Raw genomic sequence first — 23,810 nt, 5'->3', positions numbered from 1 at the left:
GGCGACAAAGTTAACATGGAAGCCATGAAAACAACCCAAAATTCTGCCTGACACAGCTCGTTTGATAAGGGGACCATGTATGCTTACAGTTCATGCCAGTCGCTGCACTGGCTGCCAGTCTCCTTTCGAATACAGTTTAAAATAATAATAACCCTCATCCATAAAGCTCTGTATAATGCTGCACCCCCCTACCTCTCCTCTCTTATCTCAGTCTATCGCCCAACCCGTGCTCTTAGATCCGCCAGTGATCTTAGATTAACCTCTACCCTAGTGCGGACCTCCCACTCGCGTCTCCAAGACTTCTCTAGAGCTGCACCAATTCTATGGAATGCTCTGCCCTGGACTATCAGACTAATACCTAACCTCCAAAGTTTCAAACGTGCTCTTAAAACCCATTTCTTTAGGCAAGCCTATAACACTCATTAACTGCATGAAGTTTTAACTCTTCTACTAACCCGTCCTGTGTCGTCCTCCCATCTGTTATCCAGCAACCAACAGGCACCAGACTTCTCTGCAGTCCCATTCACCCTGGACCTGGTATATAAGATGACGGCTGAGTGGTTCAAGCGACAGCAATTCCATTTATTATATTTTTTTCTATTCCCTAAGAAGAATGGCTTGACCATTAAATATTCTTTTACCTCGTGTTACCCCATCATCTTCATAAACCGTAAGCTCTGGCGAGCAGGGACCTCACTCCTGTTGTTCCATACAAATGTTGTGCTCTGTTACATTACATTTGTATTTGTTTCCTATGATTTGTAAAGCGCTACAGAATATGATGACGCTATATAAATAAAGATTATTATTATTATTATTATGGAGGCAGTGAACTAGTAGTAGATTAAAGGTGCTGCAACTATGTTAGTTGGATCTTGGGATGGAGCTGGCGCTCTGCAGCCAGGCGAGCTTTTGCCAATCCAAGCCCCTGTCTCTAGGCTACTCCCCAAACAGCACTTCTAAGAACCTTTTGTATAAGATCAAGTGTAGTAGCGTTCTTATAAGTTTAGGATATGGCGGGTGAGGGGAATGTAAACAGATGCGCAAGAAGCGCTGAAATAATATCCCTAAATGGTAAAAGTTTGCAAGTATATTTTGTGGATTACACAGCAGGGTGGCGACAAAGTTAACAACTTTGATGTGGAATGCCCTGTAATAGCTCTTGGGCGGTGTGCCTTTTATCGCCTAGGCTCAGCAGTTTCAGCACCGCCTGCTGTCGCTTAGCGACGGCACTGCTGCTGTGCCTAGAGCTACCGACTGATGGCGCCATGCCCACGGATGGTAATTCGGAGGAGGAGGAGGTGGAGGAGGGGTGGGAGGAGGTATAGTAGGCCTTTGAGACCTGGACCGAGGTAGGCCCCGCAATTCTCTGCGTCGGCAGTATATGACCAGCCCCAGGGTCAGACTCGGTCCCAGCCTGCACCAAGTTAAGTGTAGTAGCGTTCTTATAAGTTTGGGATATGGCGGGTGAGGGGAATGTAAACAGATGCGCAAGAAGCGCATGATGCGCATGGAGCTGGCGCTCCGCTGCCAGGCGAGCTTTCGCCAATTCAAGCCCCTGTCTCTAGGCTACTCCCCAAACAGCACTTCTAAGAACCTTTTGTATAAGATCAAGTGTAGTAGCGTTCTTATAAGTTTAGGATATGCCGGGTGAGGGGAATGTAAACAGATGCGCAAGAAGCGCTGAAATAATATCCCTAAATGGTAAAAGTTTGCCAGTATATTTTGTGGATAACACAGCAGGGTGGCGACAAAGTTAACAACTTTGATGTGGAATCCATGAAAACAACCCAAATTTCTGCCTGACACACCTCGTTTGATAAAGGGACGATGTATGGAGGCAGCTATATGGACGACTTTTGGAGGTAGCAATGGAGACAACGTGTGGAGGCTGCTATGGAGACAATTTAATTTGGATAGTGCCTGTATGTGGCAGTCCCAAACATTTTTCAAACCAGAGGAGCAGGTAGGTGGCCCTCCAGTAAAATGGAATAGATTGAGTGCCTGTATGTGGCAGTCCCAAAAATGTTTCAAACCAGAGGAGCAGGTAGGTGGCCCTGCAGTAAAATGGAATAGATTGAGTGCCTGTATGTGGCAGTCCCAAAAATTTTTCAAACCAGAGGAGCAGGTAGGTGGCCCTCCAGTAAAATGGAATAGATTGAGTGCCTGTATGTGGCAGTCCCAAAAATGTTTCAAACCAGAGGAGCAGGTAGGTGGCCCTGCAGTAAAATGGAATAGATTGAGTGCCTGTATGTGGCACTCACAAAAATTGTTTCAAACAGAGGACCGGGTAGGTGGCCCTCCAGAAAAATTAAATGCATGAAGTACTATAGCAAGAGCCAGTGGGCCCTGTCAAAAAATAGCCATTTTCCTCTGCTTTACTGTACAAAGAGGAGGAGAAGGAGGAAAATGAGGAGGAGGAGGAGTGGATCAATTATTCAGGTTGAGCTTCCTTCACCTGGTGGAGATTGGAAATTCTGAGAAATCCAGCCTTTATTCATTTTAATAAGCGTCAGCCTGTCAGCGCTGTCAGTCGACAGGCGTGTACGCTTATCGGTGATGATGCCACCAGCTGCACTGAAAACCCGCTCGGACAAGACGCTAGCGGCAGGGCAGGCAAGAACCTCCAAGGCGTACAGCGCCAGTTCGTGCCACATGTCCAGCTTTGAAACCCAGTAGTTGTAGGGAGCTGTGTGATCATTTAGGACGATGGTATGGTCAGCTACGTACTCCCTCACCATCTTTCTGTAAAGATCAGCCCTACTCTGCCGAGACTGGGGACAGGTGACAGTGTCTTGCTGGGGTGACATAAAGCTGGCAAAAGCCTTGTAAAGCGTACCCTTGCCAGTGCTGGACAAGCTGCCTGCTCGCCTACTCTCCCTCGCTACTTGTCCCGCAGAACTACGCACTCTGCCGCTAGCGCTGTCAGAAGGGAAATACTGTTTCAGCTTGTGCACCAGGGCCTGCTGGTATTCATGCATTCTCACACTCCTTTCCTCTGCAGGGATGAGAGTGGAAAGATTTTGCTTGTACCGTGGGTCCAGGAGAGTGAACACCCAGTAATCGGTGCTGGAATAAATTCTTTGAACGCGAGGGTCACGGGATAGGCAGCCTAGCATGAAATCTGCCATATGCGCCAGAGTACCAACGCGTAAGAATTCACTCCCCTCACTGGCCTGACTGTCCATTTCCTCCTCCTCCAACTCCTCCAACTCCTCTTCTTCTGCCCATACACGCTGAACAGTAAAGGACTCAACAATGGTCCCCTCTTGTGTCTCACCAACATTCTCCTCCTCTTCCTCCTCATCCTCCTCCACCTCCACCTCCTCCGATATGCGCTGAGAAACAGACCTGAGGGTGCTTTGGCTATCAACAAGGGAATATTCTTCCCCTGTCTCTTGTGACGAGCGCAAAGCTTCCGACTTCATGCTGACCAGAGAGTTTTTCAACAGGCCAAGCAGCGGGATGGTGAGGCTGATGATGGCGGCATCGCCACTGACCATCTGTGTTGACTCCTCAAAGTTACTCAGCACCTGACAGATATCAGACATCCACGTCCACTCCTCATTGTAGACTTGAGGAAGCTGACTGACCTGACTACCAGTTCTGGTGGAAGTTGACATCTGGCAGTCTACAATCGCTCTGCGCTGCTGGTAAACTCTGGATAACATGGTCAGTGTTGAATTCCACCTCGTGGGCACGTCGCACAACAGTCGGTGAGCGGGCAGTTGGAGGCGGCAGTGCGCTGCCCTGAGAGTGGCAGCATCTGGGCTGGACTTCCTGAAATGCGCACAGATGCGGCGCACCTTCGTGAGCAAATCAGACAGATTGGGGTATGTCTTGAGGAAACGCTGAACTATCAGATTTAACACATGGGCCAGGCATGGCACATGTGTCAGTCTGCCGAGTTGCAGAGCCGCCACCAGGTTACGGCCGTTGTCACACACAACCATTCCCGGCTTGAGGTTCAGCGGTGCCAGCCACAGATCAGTCTGCGCCGTGATGCCCTGTAATAGCTCTTGGGCGGTGTGCCTTTTGTCGCCTAGGCTCAGCAGTTTGAGCACCGCCTGCTGTCGCTTAACGACGGCACTGCTGCTGTGCCTAGAGCTACCGACTGATGGCGCCGTGCCCACGGATGGTAGTTCGGAGGAGGAGGTGGAGGAGGGGTGGGAGGAGGAGGAGGCATAGTAGGCCTGAAACACCTGGACCGAGGTAGGCCCCGCAATCCTCGGCGTCGGCAGTATATGAGCAGCCCCAGTGTCAGACTCGGTCCCAGCCTCCACCAAGTTAACCCAATGTGCCGTCAGCGATATATAGTGGCCCTGCCCGGCAGCACTCATCCACGTGTCCGTGGTCAGGTGGACCTTGTCAGAAACGGCGTTGGTCAGGGCACGGATGATGTTGTCTGACACGTGCTGGTGCAGGGCTGGGACGGCACATCGGGAAAAGTAGTGGCGGCTGGGGACCGAATACCAAGGGGCGGCCGCCGCCATGAGGTTGCGAAAGGCCTCGGTCTCTACTAGCCTATAGGGCAGCATCTCCAGGCTAAGCAATCTGGAGATGTGCACATTAAGGGCTTGGGCGTGCGGGTGGGTTGCACTATATTTGCGTTTCCGCTCCAGCGTCTGGGGTATGGAGAGCTGAACGCTGGTGGATGCTGTGGAGGATCGTGGAGGCGACGATGGGGTTTTTGTGGCAGGGTCCTGGGCAGGGGGCTGACTAGCAGCTGACACAGGGGAAGGAGCAGTGGTGTGCACGGCCGGAGGTGAACGGGCTTGTTGCCACTGAGTGGGGTGTTTAGCATTCATATGCCTGCGCATACTGGTGGTAGTTAAGCTAGTAGTGGTGGAACCCCTGCTGAGCCTGGTTTGGCAAATGTTGCACACCACAGTCCGTCGGTCATCCGGTGTTTCCTTAAAGAACCTCCAGACTTCTGAAGATCTAGCCCTCGCCGCAGGAGCCCTCGCCACGGGAGCTTCACTAGTTGACACATTTGGCGCTGATGCACCAGCTCTGGCCCTGCCTCTCCGTCTGGCCCCACCACTGCCTCTTCCAACCTGTTCTGGTCGAGGACTCTCCTCCGTCTCAGAAGCACTGTGTTCACCCGGCCTCTCAACCCAGCTTGGGTCTGTCACCTCATCATCCTCCGATCCCTCAGTCTGCTCCCCCCTCGGACTTCCTGCCCTGACAACAACTTCCCCACTGTCTGACAACCGTGTCTCCTCATCGTCGGACACCTCTTTACACACTTCCACTACGTCAAGAAGGTCATCATCACCCACAGACTGTGACTGTTGGAAAACCTGGGCATCGGAAAATTGCTCAGCAGCAACCGGACAAGTGGTTTGTGACTGTGGGAAGGGTCCAGAAAACAGTTCCTCAGAGTATGCCGGTTCAAATGCCAAATTTTCCTGGGAGGGGGCAGACTGGGGGGGAGGAGGCTGAGGTGCAGGAGCTGGAGGAGTGGCGATTTCGGTGACATGGGTGGACTGCGTGGAAGACTGACTGGTGGTGGACAAATTGCTCGAAGCATTGTCAGCAATCCACGACATCACCTGTTCGCACTGTTCTGGCCTCAACAGTGCTCTACCACGAGTCCCAGTAACTTCAGACATGAACCTAGGGAGTGTAGCTCTGCGGCGTTCCCCTGCTCCCTCATCAGCAGGTGGTGTCTCACCCCGCCCAGGACCACGGCCTCTGACCCCTGCAGTAGTTGGACGCCCACGTCCCCGCCCTCGTCCTCTACCCCTAGCCCTCGGGTTAAACATTTTTAAAATGAGAGTTATAACTTTATTTTTTTTTTTACTTTTTTTTGTTTTTTTTTGTGTTTTTTTTTTTTTTTGTGTTTTTTGTTTTTTTTTTGAGTTTTTAAAACCAAACAATGCTATCCTATTGCTATGGCTATTTTCTAGCCAAGTATCAAAGCACACTACTATGCCAGATGAGATGACACTGAGTTAGTGCCTAATTGAAATCCAACCCCTACTAAATTTTCCCACTTCGGTCTTTGCTATGGATATGTGCGTCACTAAGCGCAGAACACAGCGGTCGCAAGTCTCACTACAAATTGCTCAGAATTGGCTAGTACATGCACTGCAGAAAGTACAGCCACCAGCAGATCAACCAGAAATCAAATATATAGAACGCTACTGTATGCGTAAGTAAGCTCTTTGTATTCTCCTATGGCTATTTTCTAGCCAAGTATCAAAGCACACTACTATGCCAGATGAGATGACACTGAGTTAGTGCCTAATTGAAATCCAACCCCTACTAAATTTTCCCACTTCGGTCTTTGCTATGGATATGTGCGTCACTAAGCGCAGAACACAGCGGTCGCAAGTCTCACTACAAATTGCTCAGAATTGGCTAGTACATGCACTGCAGAAAGTACAGCCACCAGCAGATCAACCAGAAATCAAATATATAGAACGCTACTGTATGCGTAAGTAAGCTCTTTGTATTCTCCTATGGCTATTTTCTAGCCAAGTATCAAAGCACACTACTATGCCAGATGAGATGACACTGAGTTAGTGCCTAATTGAAATCCAACCCCTACTAAATTTTCCCACTTCGGTCTTTGCTATGGATATGTGCGTCACTAAGCGCAGAACACAGCGGTCGCAAGTCTCACTACAAATTGCTCAGAATTGGCTAGTACATGCACTGCAGAAAGTACAGCCACCAGCAGATCAACCAGAAATCAAATATATAGAACGCTACTGTATGCGTAAGTAAGCTCTTTGTATTCTCCTATGGCTATTTTCTAGCCAAGTATCAAAGCACACTACTATGCCAGATGAGATGACACTGAGTTAGTGCCTAATTGAAATCCAACCCCTACTAAATTTTCCCACTTCGGTCTTTGCTATGGATATGTGCGTCACTAAGCGCAGAACACAGCGGTCGCAAGTCTCACTACAAATTGCTCAGAATTGGCTAGTACATGCACTGCAGAAAGTACAGCCACCAGCAGATCAACCAGAAATCAAATATATAGAACGCTACTGTATGCGTAAGTAAGCTCTTTGTATTCTCCTATGGCTATTTTCTAGCCAAGTATCAAAGCACACTACTATGCCAGATGAGATGACACTGAGTTAGTGCCTAATTGAAATCCAACCCCTACTAAATTTTCCCACTTCGGTCTTTGCTATGGATATGTGTGCCACTAAGAGCTAAACACAACGGTAGCAAGTCCCCCTGCTAATTCCTCACAAAATGGTACTAGATGCAAATTAAAATAAAAAAAGTAGAACGTTATTGTAGCCCTAAGAAGGGCTGTTGGGTTCTTTGAGAATCACTCCTGCCTAACAGTAAGCTAATAGAACACCCTAACGCTTTCCCTGACCAGCAGCAGCTCTCTCCCTAGCGGCATCCAGACACAGAATGATCCGAGCAGCGCGGGCAGCGGCTAGTCTATCCCAGGGTCACCTGATCTGGCCAGCCAACCACTGCTATCGACGTGTAAGGGTACCACGTCATGCTGGGTGGAGTGCAGAGTCTCCTGGCTTGTGATTGGCTCTGTTTCTGGCCGCCAAAAAGCAAAACGGCGGGAGCTGCCATTTTCTCGAGCGGGCGAAGTATTCGTCCGAGCAACGAGCAGTTTCGAGTACCCTAATGCTCGACCGAGCATCAAGCTCGGACGAGCATGTTCGCTCATCTCTAATGGTGATGCTAAAATTTACATGATTTTCTCCAAATTAGTTTTTATTCAGTAGAATTGGGAAACATAAAAAAACAATAAATGAGGTATTTCTGTAATTGCGGTGAGCCATAGAATAAAATAGAATAAAAACAAAAATCAGTAGCATATAGATGCCCCAAAATTATGCACCAGAAAAGTGCATCTAATAAAAAAAAGCACTTGTACATCCAAATTAAAAAAAAAAAAGAAAAAAATTATAGCCTGCACAATTTGACAATGCAAATCTGCTCTGGATAGATTTCCTTCTAGTCCATGCCCACCCATGTGCCCGTTTACCACCACATATGGGTTATCGTTTCACTCGGGAGAAATTGGGTATCAAGCTTTGTGGAGATTTTTGTAATTTAATAGATTGTGAATGTTTCATTTTCTGTCTAAAAAGAATATATTACCAAAAATAATACAACTTATAGACTGCAACCTCCACAGGGACATAGGAACGCCACAGGAACACAGGAATGCCACAGAAACACGGAAACACAGAGGCGCCTGGAAACGCACAGGAAACACACAGGACTTTCTCCTATATAGGAGTCCAGAAATGCCAGAGCCAATTAGGAGGATGCTGGCTCTTTAAATCTTGGAGGAGTCGGTGCGCACACATCCTAGCAGCGGGAGCACGCGGCCAAGCCAGGAAGCAGACCCGTGGCCTGGACGGGACCGCGTTGGATCCAGCAGGAGCTGGGAGAGGTAAGTACCAACCCGGGGAATAGGGGGCCACGCATGCAGGCACATTTGCACCCACAATTCGTATCGAGGATTGCGGGTGTAACAGTGACATGGATTATTTCATTCATTAAGATTTAGGATAAGGTTTATTGCATTTTTGAACTGTGTACAGATGGTCCACTTATATTACAGTGCCTATTGTTACTGCATGCGGTCTTCCAAGAGGGATTTTTTTCACTTGATACGTAAAACAATATTTTAAAATTGTTTCATACTTTATCTACTCAACATGCTTTTTAAGATAGAGGAGAGCTGTTTGTATCTAAAATGCCTGATAATTGTAATATTTAATATAATATTTAATCAAACAATCTAACAAAGCAAACTTCTATTTTTCATGTTTTTTCATGTTTGGATTTTAAACAAGAGAAATAATCATGGTTTATAACTGTATGCGGTGGTGGCAGGTGGATTGTAGTTTGAGGCATCTGACAGCAACTTCTAATTACTTGAAAATGGCAAGAGACCATTACATATTGGATAAACATTTGTCTTACAGAATGCTTATTAGTTATTCCTGTACTGTTCAATACTGACACGCTAATATTCATATTCAAATCTGTCAGATATAAGAGAGTTAGATTTAATATTTTTATTTCAAAACATTGTTTCTGAAGACAAAAAATTCAGGCAAAAAGCATTGTAAATAAAAAGCAAAAAGAATAAAGTTTAATAGTGACCGGTCTTTGAGCGATAAGCCAAAGACAATTCATGGTATTGGTAATGTTGTTTTTAATGTAAAACATTTCTATTAATTTATGAGCACATTTATGAACATTACAATTGTTGAATAGCTCCATATTGATTTCCAATTACTTCATAGACTTTGTACAGTAACAATCACTGGATACAAATCACACCGTAATGTGGTCTTTACCAATAAGAAGTATGCAGACAAACTGACAAAGTATTTTGCTAAAGAGATGTCTGCTGGACATTTGGGATGGAAAAGTGGTCCCATTAAAGACTTTGGAGGGGATTTATAACGCCTTTAGTCACAGTTTTTGGTGCAGAGCCTAGAATTTTAACAACCCACCCTCTAAACCTGTATGGCAGGGACAGGGAAGGGAAGGCTATGCAGTGGACACTTATAGCTTGTGCCAGGCTAAGACACAGGCAATACCCCAGTTCTGAGGTTATAGTGCAGAATTGAGTCAGATGCTAAATGTACATGGCGATTGCCCCCACAATGATGGTTATTTTTCAGGTGGCTGGCGCCACCTGATATATCCAGTGGCGGGTTTTTGAATCATACTCTGGCACATAATGCCCCTTATTTGTTAAAACTTTTTTTTATGTTTCCTTTCTTGACACATCAATATGCTTTATGCTTTTAACCACAGTAGTTGCAGTTCATGGGGTTTTTCCCAATACACGTCATGTGAATCTGTGTCAATTACATTATTTCTTGGGCCCTTTTCTGTTAATTGTGGCAGCAGCACCATGGAGGGATCCATCTTTCATAGTCATCCAATAGATAATTTCCATCCTATCTAGATTGATTTAGTTAAAAGAATGTTAAACTGGACAGCTATGCTAGTTTAAATCAATTACAGAGGAGCAGATTTATATTCAGGGGAGCCTATAATTTTCGTTTTACATGATCACTTAAGGCGGTGTCTTCTGTTTGTCTGCTTTCGCATCTCATATGTGTAGAGTATCTTTAAAGGGACAGATGACCAGTATTGAAGACATGATTTTGCAGAACCAAATCTGCTAGATGGACCACTGCTCCACAATGAAAGACTCACAAATATTTAGACAGGAGGTGGCTTCTGGTAAAAGTAGTTTTAGGATTTAACCTAAAGTGCTTTCCATACTTGATTGAATACCCCATGGGGCTGATGAAAACTGAATAATGGAAGTGTTTGCAGTCACAGAAGCAGGATCGGAAACATTTAACCATGATGACACCAGTTCTGCTTCTGTGGCTATTGTATCTGCTGACTGTCTGCAGCAGTCATGGGACTTCCAACATTTCTGACCAAGCCAAGAGTATCAAGAGAGCACTATTCAGCCGCAGCAACGGAACAAGGAGGCTCAGCATGGAAAGTAATATTTATTTTTATTTCTTGTTCCTACAACAAGCAGTCATCTGGAGACAGATGGCTTATCAATGAAGCACTAAAATGTCTCCAACAAAAAAAGTGGGCAGAAAATCCACATAAACAACGGGTCCCAAATACAACAGAAATTTTAATACCTGTAATACAAGTAGTTATTGTATGACACTATGGGTTCCTAATAAATCTTGTGTTGCATGTCTGTTCATATATGTTGGGAAGATTAGGCAGGGCATTCAGGAGGTTCAGTAGAACATTAGCTAGGGCAAGTGTTGCTAAATTTGTTTTTATAAAGTTACATGTAGCAGTGAATGGTGTAAAATATTAAACATGGGGGCACATTTATTTACCAGGTCCTACGTGATCCCCAATCTGGAATGTCAGCCAGAATGCATATCTGCCACGATTCAAGAAGATCATGCACCCGATTTCCTGCTTGTGTCGCTTCCCCAATCAGGTCTGCTGGAGTTCCCCTTCTTCTTCCTGGTGCATGTAAGTGCTTGGCTTGCGGAACAAATGTCAAATACTTTATATTGATGTCTTAGAATCCTTCATATGATGCAAATAAATGATAGACTTACATGGAAAACATTGTCAGGCTATTGCTTATAATCTGTGTCTGGTATTGTGGATCATTGCAATTTACTATGGAGTAAGTATGACCCTGTAAGTTATGCACACTTCCAGGTATTATATAGGACAAAGATGAGCTGAGATATAAATGTATCTCTATCATTTTAGAGTATAAAGATTCCTTTTAGATTTTCAAACACTTAGAACATTCAAACACTTAGAAGAAGCAGATTCAAACACTTAGGAGATCATGACCTTCAAAGTTATCAGAACAGACTCCAGGGTGCAAAAAACCTTTTTAAAATAAATTCCATAGAGCTAACTGGAGAGCATGTTGTAAGATCAAATTCTGTGAATCAGCCCATAGGTCCTGAACTGTATTAAGGGAGCATCCAGTAATAGAAATATTTGACCAGTGGATCATCCAGGAATGAGTAGATGCAGTGAGAGTATGTGAGCATCCAGAGCCTTATGTTCATATCAAGTGACGTAATTGTAAACTGTCCAAAGTACAATATATGTACATTTAATTATATTTCTTGCTGAGATGTTGACTAGATCCAGTTGAATAAATAAATATGCATAGTGTGGTTATATATACAGTACAGACCAAATAATCAATAAAGTAGATTCACACTGAAGGCATCAAAACTATGAATGAACACATGTGGAATTATATTACTTAACAAAAAAGTGTGAAACAACTGAACATATTTCTTATATTCTAAGTTCTTCAAAGCAGCCACCTTTTGCTTTGATAACTGCTTTGCACACTCTTGGTATTCTCTTGATGGGCTTCAAGTGGTAGTCACTTGAAATGGTCTTCCAACAGTCTTGAAGGAGTTCTCAGAGATGCCTAGCACTGTTTGGCCCTTTTTCCTTCACTCTGTAGTCCAGCTCACCCCAAACCATCTCGATTGGGTTTATGTCTGGTCACTGTGAAGGCCAGGGAATCTGGCATAGCACCCCATCTTCTTAAAATAGCCCTTACACAGCCTGAAGGTGTGTTTAGGGCCATTGTCCTGTTGAAAAATAAATAATGGTCCAACTAAACGCAAATTGGATGGAATAGCATACCGCTGCAAGATGCTGTGGTAACCATGCTGCTTCAGTATACCTTCAATTTTGAATGAATCCCCAACATTGTCACCAGCAACGCACCCCCACACCATCACACCTCCTACTTTCTGTTTCACAGTGGGAACACACAGTGGATGGAACCAAAGATCTCAAATTTGAACTCATCAGATCAAAGCACCGATTTCCACTGGTATAATGTCCATTCCTTGTGTTCTTTAACCCAAACAAGTCTCTTCTGTTTGCTGCCTGTCCTTAGCAGAGGTTTCCTAGCAACTATTTTACTATGAAGGCCTGCTGCACACAGGCCTTCCTCCTCTTAACAGTTGTGGTATAGATGTGTCTGCTGATAGAACTCAGTGTGGAATTGACCTGGTCTCTAATGTGAGCTGCTATAAACCTGAGATTTCTGAGGCTGGTGACTTAGATGAACTTATCCTTGGTCTTCCTTTCCTGGGGCGGTCCTCAAGTAAGCCAGTTTTTTTGTAGCACTTAATTTTTTTTGCAACTGCACTTGGGGACACGTTCGAAGTTTTCCCAAAGTATTGATGGCCACTCATTTTTCTTTACTAATCTGCTTTTTTCTAGCCATACTACAAATTCTATCAGTCTACTCAGTAGGACTATCAGCTGTGTATCCTCTTGACGTTTGCACATATTTATAAGGCAAAAAATCCCACTTATTAATCCTGACAGGGCACATCTGTGATGTGAAAACCTTTCCTGGTGACTACCTCTTGAAACTCATCCAGAGAATGCCAAGAGTGTGCAAAGCAGTTAACAAAGCAAAAGGTGGCTACTTTGAAGAACCTAGAATATAAGACATATTCAGTTTTGATGCCTTCAGTGTGAATTTTTATAGTCATGAAAATACGGAAAACTCTTTGAATGAGAATATGTGTTCGAAATTTTGGTCTGTACTGTATAAGTAATAGATAAATGGTATCCTATAAAGAAAATTGGCTTAAATATTACCTTCTGATTTAGCTGCCAATTAATGACCTATTTTAATAATACCCATAGAACTAGATATGCACTGCAGTGCAAACAGGAGGCTTTCTAGATTTGGGGGGGGGGGGGGGGATTGCTGATATATCTAAACAAATGTATGATAGTTTTTACTGCGATATCACTGACATATTATATAATACTTCAGATGTGAGGAGTGTGTAAATAAAGTAACAAGGTGATGGTGAAGCTATGAATAACCATAGTTACACAAATGATAAAGGTGATTGCTTGGTGTCATGACCTTACCATCTTTTATAAATATAAGATTAATTTGTAATAGAGAAAGAGAAATAACTGACAAGTTGTTAAAAATTATCAAGAAACCCCGAGTTACACTTCAATGTGTACCTCTGGTTTCTTAATGTTCTTAGACAACTCTTTCTCAGCAGCAGAGAAGTGGAAGTCGACTTTCCTCTTCCTGCCTTTGCACTTAGCTGAGTCAAAAACATCCAACTCCCATGATGCTTTGAGTTCACTCAATAAGTAACAGCTGTAATCCAATGAAATTCTAACATCTATATAGTGACTAGCCTGGTAGCCTACACCCCATAGAAGAGAATAGAGCATGAAATAAGTAGTAAAAGCACTAGTGAATAGTAACATTACATTACATACACTCAGATTATCAGCCCCTCTTTCCAGAAACAGCAGAGGGCAGCATCCTCTCCCCTCTAGCTGACCATAGAACTATCTCGCAGAAATAATTGACACAGGGAAAGTAGAAAACTTCTGTGACTGGCTAAACTGAAGAGGATAGCAAAGAACTTACTGGGCATTGGTTATGAAAGTAATAGGCAAAGTTGTCCTACATTACAAAAACTATTGATTTGTGAAAAAAATATTATAATAGGGATGCTTAGCCATTTGGAACCCCAAAAAGTTTTAACTCCTGTACTACTCTTTAAATAAATATGATGGAGAAAAGATTCCATCATCCTCATTCAAAGAGTAATGTATGTGTATAGAAACTTTAGCATACTGCATGTTATTTCTCCAATACTCTTTGCATAAACAGAATAGTGTACAATGAAAGAAACCGAGTATATATTATAAATGGTGCAAATTGAAGTAACAAAATAACAGGAAATAATTGACCATTATGCATAAGGATATCAAATCTCTTTATATTATCAGTGTCAAAAGCAACTTCATTCCCATCTTTGGGACAAAAAAAATGATTATTTGTAAATAGTGGTTATTTATTGCATTGTATCAAGGACAAAGTGATAAACAGTTTTCTGTTGACAGCAAATTCATTTTATGTAAACATATTTTTGCCTGTTGACAAGAATATAGTATAGTAATATTGATCCCCCTCTTATCACAAACGCAGCATCCCCCTGTAAATATCAATAGCCACATCTGTCAAGTTGATCATCATCAAAAAAAGGTAAAGTAAATAGGCAAATGAATTTAAATATTGAAAAGCCCTGTTGTACGATTATAAAATACAGTATATAAATGCTTAAGTGTTTTCTCAATAAAAAAGCAAGATATTTTACAAATGTTCTCCAGACAAAGACATGTATAAACCATTTTCACAGCTTGGAACTTGCAGAAATCAATAATTGGTCATATTATTTTGTCTTTCACTCAATGCTTTTTTCCCTATTTTAGAATGAAATGAATGGCCTGTTTCCATGGTTACTCTAGGACTCAAGAATGAACGTTATTTTCTCATAATCACATCTCTATATTTCTCTAAGTATTTAAAATTCTGAGCTGCATCCAACTTTCATCCCAAATGAACCACAGAAGGTATTAGAGCCTGCTAGATTGTAAGCCGAAAGGACTATTTTATTTGGCCTAGTAGGCTGCTAGGTTTTTTCCAATATCTATACACCCCTTTTTTTTTGTATGCCTGGTATGACAGGAAATGCAGGACTGGCAGAATTCATAGCTGGACTGAAGTCAACAACTCCAATACCAGCTTCATTTGACTCTTTGTAGACTGGTATCTGCTACATTCAGAATAACAATGACTACCCCTCTGAGACAACAGCCTAGAACAAAGATAATTCTGTCCTGTTTCACATGGCTCTCTTGAATATATTATGGACACAAACTTAAAATGATATATTGTATATATAAGTTTACAGCATGGCATAAAATACTTGTGATAATGTCATGTGTGGACTATTAAGGTAGGTCCTTCTACTAATAACCCCTTGCAGCCAATAGGCTCTTTCCATTTCGTTTTTTTGGTTGCCATCTTCAAAAATCCATAACTATTTTTATGTTTCTATTTGCAGAGCTTTAGGAGGGCTTATTTTCTGCATAACAAATACTACCCATATACTATTTATATACAATACCGTGCTCTGAGAAGCAGGAAAAAATATAAAATGTGGCTCAATTGCCAAAAAAACATATTTTTGTACCATTTACGTGTGGATTTTTCATGTTTGTGGGCTTTCAGTGTGCGTTCCAAATGATACCTCTATATAATGTTTTGGGTTGGTATGATCAAGATAATACCATATGTATATAGGTTTTAAAAAACTTTTTCATACCTTAGTGTATGTAGGGTGTAAATTTGTCACAAAGAGCTGATGTCTTAACTTCGACCATTTTTAAAGACTGTAGGACTTTTTGATCACTTCTTTCAAATTTATATGTGTTATGAAATGGTAAAAAGGAACAATTCTGACATTTGGGCAATATTTTTTGTTGCAGTGTTCTCCATCGGGAATAACCATTATACCAAATATGTAAATGTTTATGTTTGTTTTTTGGGGGTTTTTTTAGGTAAAAAGTTTTAGGATAAGTTTAGGGTAATTTGAACATTTAGGGTTTTATAATTTTTTACATTTTTTTTTTAATTATTTCTAGTTCCCCTAGGGTACACGCACCCTAGGGGTTTGATCACTTACAACAATACACTGCTATACTACTATATTGCAGTATTTTGCAAAGTTAATTCATCTGTATTAGGTTCCTGGCTTGGTACAGTTTGGCTGTAATCAAATGGCCAATGTCCTCCAATGAGATCACAGGCTGGCTCAAAGTGGCAGTGCCCATGTGAGGTCAGTTATATTTCTTTTGATCACGAGTGTTAGCTGTGGGTGTCAGCTGCATAATGCTAACACCCGCTGCATATCCTTTCCCCCTCTCCTTAAGGATAAAGTGACATAGAAGAATGTGTAATAAACACTATTGGAGGTAAATTACTTAAAAGTAATAGTATTGCCATTGCCTCTAGTGTTCAAGTGCCCAAAGAGGCCTAAATAGCAAGCAAATTAAATAATAAAAAGATAAAATATAATAGTTAAAAAACTGAAAAACACAAAGAATCAAAATAGTCCTCATTTCCCTGGAAATATAAATAAAAACAAAAATAAACATTTTATCTATACAAAATCCCAAGTCCACCCCCCCCCCCAAAATAGATACCAAAAAGGGTACTCTGTCTTTCGAAATGTAAGCAGGATTATGTAACAAGCGACTAATAGGGCAGGAGATCAGGGGCAAAAAATTGGCCTACCATAGTCTACCTTCAAGTTACTACCCCCCCTGCCTCCCCTCCCCCCCATAAGGGCTCCAATTGGAACATTGCCTCCAAGGAAGAGATGTTGCATGCGCTTTCTATTATAAAAGTACAACATAGGAAATTGTTTAAGGTTTTAAAGTTACAGAATTACAAAATGTCCACCTTATACCTTATACTGCTGAGCGAAAGCGCCAAAATTACTTCTACCCCCCCCCCCAATGCCCCCCCCCTCACAATCTGATTCCATCTAGGGGCTCAGAATAGAGGAATTTTTCTATTATGACAGATTTAACGTTTGCTACATTTAATGTCAGGGGTTTCAATGAGCTATGTAAGAGGCGTCAAATTTTAAGACATCTGAAAGGTCACAAAGCTAATTTTATCTTACTACAAGAAACATACTTGAAAGAAGTGCCACTTATGCCACACTCGATATATAACAAGTGGTATCATTGCACTTATTCCTCAGCGTCCAGAGGGGTCAGTATCGCCATAAATAAGAGCACGCCTTTTAACATGTTAGCGGAGATGCAGGACCCGTTTGGACGTTATATCTTTATAAAAGGGAAGGTAGGCAACAAAATAATATCGGTAGCTAACCTTTACGCCCCCAATGTTGAGCAAACCCAATGGCTTGTTGAGGCTCTGGACAAATTTGACCTTTTCAGGGAAGGTTTATGTGTGGTGGGTGGTGATCTTAACGTTAGCATAGACCCTTTGCTGGACACAACAGGTACCCATCATATATCCCACAAGAAACTGAAGGTTATAAGATACACGCTGTCCAGACAACAACTAGTGGATGTGTGGAGGTTACTCCACCCGGATCAAAAGGAATACAAATATTTTTCAAATTCGCATCAAACATACAGCAGGTTAGATTATCTTTTTGTATCACAAAATCACGTTTCACTAATCAAGAAGTCCATGGTGGGGAATATCCTATTATTGGACCACGCCCCAATGATATGTACGTTAGATAACTCAGGGATGTATAAGGGTGACTGGAGGTGGTCCTTTAATCATACGGTATTTGAGGACCCAAAGTATTTTGAGCAAATCAAGAAGATGCTGGAAACATATTTTAATAGACCTAAAAATAAAAAAATGTCCCACACCTTGGTCTGGGAGGCACACAAAACAGCGCTCAGAGGAGAGTTTATTTCAATAGGGGCGTACGTCAAGAAAAAGAAAACTAACTTATTAAATAATTCTAGAGAAGGAGTTAACAGCCCTGAGTAATGAGGTTAAGAACATCCTCAATGCAAAATCTGCTAAACTGATGTTAGCAGCTAAGGGCAGATTCTACGTTCATGGGGACAGGAGGGGGGTAGGCTCATGTCCCAATGGATAAAGAAACAGAAGGAAAAGACATACATAGGAGAGATTAAGAAAGATAAAGGGGTTAAGACACAAGATACAAAGCAAATAGCTGGAGCTTTCAAGGCATTTTATGAAGGCCTCTATAACCTGTCAGCCTCCTTAGAAGCACCAAATGTAAGGGATATAGATAGATTCATGGAGCACCTAAACATCCCTACCCTGTCAAGAAAAGACCAGGACTTCCTGCAGGCGCCTTTTACAGAAGAGGAACTTAAGAAAGTACTAAAATCCATACCAGAAGGTAAAGCACCCGGCCCTGATGGGATCCCCATTATTTATTATAGGAAATTGCAAAACCTGCTCCTCCCCCACTTCACGTCCGTTTGCAACAAATTGATGCAGGGCGAAACACTGCCTCGACAGTCATTAGAAGCCCACATCTCCGTGATACACAAAGAGGGTAAAGACCCCGCTTTATGCAGCAGCTACAGGCCCATCTCGCTACTTAACACAGACATGAAGTGGTGGGCTAAAGCAATAGCGGGCAGACTTAGCAAACTTCTCCCTAAGCTAGTGTGATCAGAACAAGCAGGTTTTGTTAGAGGGAGCCAGGGACACGAAAACACCTGTAGAGCTATTAGCCTGATTGAATACACGAAGTGCCATAATATACGCTTAGTATTGATAGGAACCGACACTGAAAAAGCGTTCCATAGGGTCAACTGGGTATATATGGAAAAAGTCCTTGAAGCTTATCACTTCCCAAAAAAGTTCACCCAAAGCGTATTTTCACTTTATACAAACCCCAGCGCTTCGGTTAGGGTTAATGGCACCCTATCGGAAGCCTTTAAGATCACTAACGGGACGCGACAAGGCTGCCCTCTGTCCCCATACCTATTTATATTAGTGATGGAGACTCTGCTAAGAATTATAGAGTCTAAACAAGAGGTAGAAGGGCTAAAAGTAGGAGAACACACCCATAAGACGGTCGCGTTTGCGGATGACCTACTGATTTTTAACACAAACCCGGAGACCTCAATCCCAGCATTGACAGAGATATTTACAGAATTTAGTACCTTGAAAAATCAAAAATACTAAACATAAACCTCCCCAAACATAAAAAAGAAGTACTCAAAAACAATTCCCCATTGCAATGGCCAAAAGACTCAATTAAATACTTTGGTATGAAACTCCCAGCGAACCCGTTTTCAAACTTAATTTCCAGCCCCTTATAGCCTCTATTGAAAGCCAATTATCTTCACTACAAATCCCCTTCCTATCATGGTTCGGAAGAAAAAATTTATTACAGACCTATATCCTCCCAAAAATTACATACCTTATCCAAGTGGCTCCAATCAAACTTCCGAGGAGTTAGGCTGCATTCACACTGGAGTATGGGGGACGTATATACGGCTGTACCGTACCGGTCCGTAGCCCGGGAAAAGATAGGACATGTCCTATCTTTTCCCATATTACGGCGCCGCGGCCATACATCGCTATGGAGAGGGGCGGGGGTGAGCTGCGCTCACCTCCTCCTCCTCTCCCCCCGCTGCCATGTGCCCGTCGTGCTACGGTGCGTCGGGCACACGGAAGTGTACATGTAGCCTTACAGAGATTATTTACAAGATTTTTATGGGACAGGGGAAAACCACGCCTAAACTACAAAATCCTTTCACAGAACAAATCAGATGGGGGGATTAACATGCCAAATGTGCAGTGCAGATTAACCCCTTAAGGACGCAGGGTTTTTTCGCTCATTTATCGCTCTCCACCTTCAAAAATCCATAACTTTTTCATTTTTACGTGTACAGACCTGTGTGAGGGCTTATTTTGTGCGTAACAAATTTTACTTTCCCATAATGTTATTTATTTTAACATGCCGTGTACTGTGAAGCTGAAAAAAAATTCCTAATGTAGAAAAATAGACAAAAAAACGCACATGCGTCACATTCTTGTGGGATCAGTTTTTACGACTTTCACTCTTCGCTCCAAATAACATGTCTACTTTATTTTTTGGTTCGGTGCAATTGCGGTGATACCAAATTTATATAGGTTTTATTGTGTTTTAATACATTTTCAAAAATTAAACGAATGTGTACAAAAAAGAAAAAAAAATTGTCATCTTCTGAAGCTAATAACTTTTTCAGATTTTGGCACACAGAGCTGTTTGAGGTGTCATTTTTTGCAAAATGAGCCTACCTTTACATTGCTACCATTTTGAGATCTGTGCCACATTTTGATAATTTTTTATTTTATTTTTTATGTGATGTAAAAAGGTGTAAAAGTCGCATTTCGGACATTTGGGCGCCATTTCCCGTCTCGGAGGTCACCGCCGGCCATAACCGTTTTTATATTTTGATAGATCGGGCATTTTGGGATGCGGCGATACCTAATGTGTCTGTGATTTTTACTGTTTATTATGTTTTATATCAGTTCTAGTGAAAGGGGGGGTGATTTGAATTTTTAATATTTTATAAATTTTTTTTATTTTTTAAACTTTTTTTTTCTTTTTTTTTCACTAATTCTTAGACTATTTAGGGTACATTAACCCTAGATGGACAGATTGTTCCTACCATATACTGCAATACCTCTGTATTGCAATATATGGCATTTTTGCAGCTCATTCATTACAATGAGCCACTGGCTCATTATAACGAATCTGCATAGAAGCCAGATAACCTCGGGTCAAACGAAGACCCGAGGCTACCATGGCAACCGATGACGTTCGGGGGCGCGGCGATCGTAATAAAGATGCCGGCGACAATGAAAGGGTTAATAGCCGCAATCGGTGCAAGCACCGACCGCGGTTATTAGCAACAACCCCCACCTTTGTATGAAGAGGACTCAAAAAAGAGGACTCAAAAATGAAGAGGGCTCAAAAATAATATGCGAAGTAACAACACACTATCAAGCAGATAGTTTCAGCTTTCAGAGAAGTTCATCAACCTTTCCAACCACTAACGCGCTTGGAGGCCTATATGATAAGCGACAGGCCTATTAGAGGGAGAGTGGCCATGATATACAAGCATATCCAGCAGATGATTATGCCAACGAAACCACACTTCCTATCAAAATGGGAAAGAGTGCTAGGTGAAAATTTTACAGAGCTAAAAACTAAGCAAATACTAAGGAACTCCATGGGATTCTCCAGATGTATCAGGATACAGGAGAACTCTTATAAACTGCTCACTAGGTGGTACAAAACCCCACAATTCCTGCATAAAATCAACCCCGATATCCCATCTGAATGCTGAAGATGTGGTAATGAAGAGGGAACCTATTTGCACATCTGGTGGGAATGTCGTACCATTAAACCCTTTTGGGATAAAGTACTGGGGGAAATAGAAGACATCTGTAGCATATGCTTACCTAGAGATCCGAGTCTTATCCTACTTTGACGCCCAACAGAGATCTTCAGCCCAAAGAGGAACGATCTGACCACACAATTACTGATGGTAGCTAGACTATTGATACCCTCTTTTTGGAAACAGGATAAAGCCCCAACATTAGAGATCTGGGCAAACAGAGGAGCAGATATATACCGATTTGAAGAACTTGCGTCCTGGGCAAATGGCACCAGGTAAACATTTCTGAAGATGGAAAAATGGTTGGAACGCGTGAGAGGGAGTGAGAAAGAGTAGCGAAACTGCTGACCAGAAAGGAGGATAGCTTAGAATTCTAGAACAGAGGCGAAATCTTTATCTGCTGTAGAAACGAATAACTTATCTGAAACAAATGCCCCTAAGACCTGACCCCCCCCCCCATACCCCCCCCGCACCTCTAAAATCTTCAGCTGCCCAGGAGTACAGGAAAACATTATAAAGGATTCTTATTCATAACAGGACATGTTTTTTACGTTTTTCACCTTTTACTTTTAATTTTACATATAGTCAAGTTGGACTGTATAAGACTTAATAGAGTTGTTAAATACAGTTTAGACCTTATCAGTCTCAGAAACTAGGTAAGGAGGATTGAGAGGCGAGAATAATAAACAAATAACAGATATTAACTATTTGTTATATAATCTTCTATACATTGATTAATAATTATTATTATTATCTTAGTTTATGATGTATAAGAATGACTAGGGCTACGTCCCGGAAGGCCTCAGGCTGTACATAATATAGGTTACTGTATACTCCTGTAAAACCTGACATATTTGAAAATGTTCAAAACTGATATGACATGTTTGCTTTGTTATTTACTGAAAACTGAATAAAGAAAGTTTTAAAACAAACAAAATCTCAAGATATCTGTTTGATTAAAAAAAAAAAAAATTATATATATATATATATATATATATATATATATATATATATATATATATATATATTATTCATAGTGGTTCACCATGTAACAGAAAAAAGTTGACACCCTTTTGGTATTTGCTACACAGAGAAAATTTTATAAATTTGATTAAATATTTTATATAACATTTACCATATCATAATGTGGCAATATAGCAAAACATGTTGTATTACAGAAAGATTAAAAAGGCATTAACAAGTAAAAAAATTATATATGTTTGGTATACATTTCTATCCACTGGAAGTTAACATAGAAGCTTTGTATAGATTGATAGCAAGGAATATCTAGAAAACCATGAGGAATTGATACAGAACGTATATTGAAAAATTGTATAACTTTTCCGTACATAAACCATATCAATTATATTCGGAAAGTGGACAACCCCTTTAAGTAATAATTTGAGCAATTTTGTCGAAAGTTTGGTTACACTTTAAAAACATTGCTTCATTCTAATAAAAGGCTACAATTAACAACACAAAAATTGTTGATCTGTAGAATTTGATATAACTATATAAATACATATTTATAATTATTATTTATTTTTAGTAAGGATATAAATTTGAGAATCAGTATTGCACAACTATAGTACCCTAAAAGCTGGTCATCTCATGACATATCTGGAAATATCCACTATGAAGGTACAACTATATATAGAATTCTGCATTGAAATACATTAATTATTAATACAGTACATTAATTATGCATGAATAGGTGAATTTCACTGTTTTTCAATTGAGAAGAATAGCAATATACAGAAAGGCTAATGATTACATCAGATACAAGTGTCTGTATATGTGACAAAATGTATGACATGAGATGTGTGTGGTTCAAAAACACCTTAGAAAAGCCTAAAGCAACAAACAGGTTGCTGTGAAATTTAATAGTCATAAAAGAGGACTGTGAGTGACTTTTAATCATCTACAAACAACAAGGGAAGTAATTTGTGTCTTTAAGAAAGTAATAATAAAGTTTTATAAGCACCATACAAACCATTTTGATTTGTATTCTAACTCTGGACAGTAGAATATTGTATATGCTATGTTACTGAAAAATATGCTAAAGAAAATATACCATTTGTTTTTATGCACTGTGAACCAAACATACCTTGAGAATGCTGTAGCTACACTAATGCAGACTCATATCTTGTTTAATCCCTGAGCTGGGTGGTTCTTCTAAAAAAACAATTATAAAATTCAGGACTTGGGAAAGCTGGGTGTCTAAAAATACATTACACACAGAGCTTCCTGAACTATCCAGACATAACTAATAAACCTGAGCTGGATGACTCAGACAGCAGCTGGGGTTTGTGCCGTGATTTATTACATCTGTCTGTCAGGGACAACACAGTGATGACGTATTCTCAATCTACGGCCGACGTATATTTTAGACCAATGTATATACGGCATACATATGTCCCACACACACTTCATTGGGCTCATGCTGCCATACGGTGCAGCACCATACCGTTTCATAGCCCGTAAAAAGATAGGACATGTCCTATCTTCCGACGGAATACGGCGCCGTGCGCTGT

The sequence above is a fragment of the Engystomops pustulosus genome, chromosome 2 (assembly GCF_040894005.1).
Source record: "Engystomops pustulosus chromosome 2, aEngPut4.maternal, whole genome shotgun sequence".
Classification (NCBI taxonomy): Eukaryota; Metazoa; Chordata; class Amphibia; order Anura; family Leptodactylidae; genus Engystomops; species Engystomops pustulosus.
The sequence above is the reverse complement of the archived record's forward strand: the minus strand, read 5'-3'. Positions refer to the sequence as shown.